Consider the following 2500-nt stretch of genomic DNA (forward strand, 5'->3'; position numbering starts at 1 on the left):
CTCGTCAACTCCGGTTCCCGTTTAGCTTTTTTTTTTTTTTTTTTTTTTTTTTTTTTCACGAAATCACACTAATGTTACTCTTCATATTCTTATGACTTTCTATTTTTCCCTCGTTCGTTATCCTTTGCTAAACTACTTTAGCTCCCATTTCTCTCTTTGGGTTGCCAGCCTGAGGACAAGGTAATTAGTTATACGTTCAACAAAGGCTTTTTGGTATTTTTATTATTTATTTATGAGTAAAAAGATAATTGAATAGTAATTTTATTTTTCCAACTGGGTTACACTCGAATAAAGGGAAATAAAAAAAGTATGCGCGAAAACAGGAAGATTTATTTTTAATACAGACAACACAGTCTCTCTCTCTCTCTCTCTCTCTCTCTCTCTCTCTCTCTCTCTCTCTCTCTCTCTCTCTCTCTCTCTCTCTCTCTCTCAATTATGACAAAAATATACCTACGTACTTCCAGAGACGATAATTTATTGTTCCCAATTTAGTTAACTGGCAAGATAAATCTCTTCAACATTTAGGAGATGAATAATGTCTTTGCCTTTTTCCTTTCCATTGTGTTATGTCTGTAAAATTTATTGCCATAAAGGAGGTTAAAATATCAAAAAAATATTTGAGAAATTGCATTCTCCGAGAAAATATTGTGTATATCTGTAAAAATTCATTACTATACAGAAGGGTAAAATAGAAAAAAAATATTTGAGCAATAGTACTCTCAGAAACAAATATATTATAACAAAAAAGGCATTAGTAATTACAGATGACGATAACATAAACGAGAATAATAACGAATGTTTGAATGAGTTTTCCATTTTTTTTTTTTGGGGGGGGGGGGTTAAGAAGCTTTCCAAACTATCTTGGTACTTAGCAAAAGTTTGTGTTTATACAGTAATCTCAGATAGTTTTACTCTTTGTATAATTGAACAAACTTTCTAATCTGTACACAAATTTCACTGTCACATTTTATTTATAAAATAACTTTTCTGGATATTTTTAACAGTTTCTCTTTTCCTGTGTTTCTTTCTCCCCAAATCATTAAATAAACATAAGGTATGATTTAAATTGTCTCCCTCTTACACTTTCTCGTATCTCTCTCTTATATTCCCGTCTTCTGCTCTTTCTCTCATTATATTGTAAAGGCAAGTACTGGGATGTTATTTAGGTTAATGTACAATGAAGAATGTGGGGAGAACAGTAATTAACATTAGGGTATCTTTTATGTTGTGCATCTTATATAAACATTTGTAATTCATTAAGTTAATGTTTGACGGGAAAAATGTAAATGTAGAGGGTAACAGCAAAAAGAAAATATATGTTTTTGTCACAACTGTAAAGTTCGCTAAAAACATATATATAAAAAATTACTCGTACTTTTCGTTAGGAACCTAAGGTATTGTAATGCTTACAATACACGTGAATGCAAAAATTCAAGAATTAAAACTTGCCTGCTACTACTTAAGCTGTGGGACTCAAAATTTGTCATAGGAATATTCAACTGTTGATAGGGAAAATATCTTTACCTTTGAAATAGATCTATTGGAATTAGTCATTTCATTTACTTACAAACTGATATACTGTAGTAAATTAGTACTGTATAAACAATTACTTCGGTAATTAACAAGGTAACTCTAATGCCTAACATTGAAAGATGCTAGAGAGAGAGAGAGAGAGAGAGAGAGAGAGAGAGAGAGAGAGAGAGAGAGAGAGAGAGAGAGAGAGAGAGAGAGAGAGAGAGAGAGAGAGAGAGGAATGGTTTCTCTTCTTGTGTGGGGACACACTTGGCTACTTAAATGACGAATTGAAAATTCAAGTTGTGATTACGGCAATAATGTCCATGCCTTATTAAAGTGTGAATCTTTATATAAACTTGCGACAGATCTTCAAAATTTGTTGAGAGCAGCAATAGGCAAAGCTGATTTCCAGAACATCCAAGGATAAAGAAGGAACAAATTAACTTCGTTGATCTGTCCAAAAAAACCTTTATGGTACTGTGAAATTTTGCTTTGTTTTATTTAGTTTTAATTCTTTCTATTCCGTTCATTATTTTCTCGTTTGAAAGACATTCCTATTTAAATATTGGGAAAACTCATTCCTGTGTTTTCAACTTCCAATTTCTTGATATCATATACTTTTCATATACTAAACCTCCCTTACTTAAGTCAGTTTCTTTAACTTCCTTGCTTTTGACAGACTATTCTAACATCAACAAAATTTCAATGAAAATTTATGAGGTTTCATTATCTAGATTCATCAAAGGATAGCCAGTTCCTTGTGATGCGCATTGACTATCTAATTAAGGCAAATGATCCCTGCCCGTCCTTACTAATTGAAGTAAGATCATGAGCCAGGCATCAGGAGTAGAAGCCGAAAATACATCTTGTCTATCGCCTTCAACTCAATCCGTCACCATGCTGTCTGCGACCTCGAGATTTCGGGAGGCATTTCCTCCACATCCAAAGTTCTCGTTACTCCTCTAGATTGTTCATCAGCTTATAT

Source organism: Palaemon carinicauda, chromosome 38 (assembly GCF_036898095.1).
Source record: "Palaemon carinicauda isolate YSFRI2023 chromosome 38, ASM3689809v2, whole genome shotgun sequence".
Classification (NCBI taxonomy): domain Eukaryota; kingdom Metazoa; phylum Arthropoda; class Malacostraca; order Decapoda; family Palaemonidae; genus Palaemon; species Palaemon carinicauda.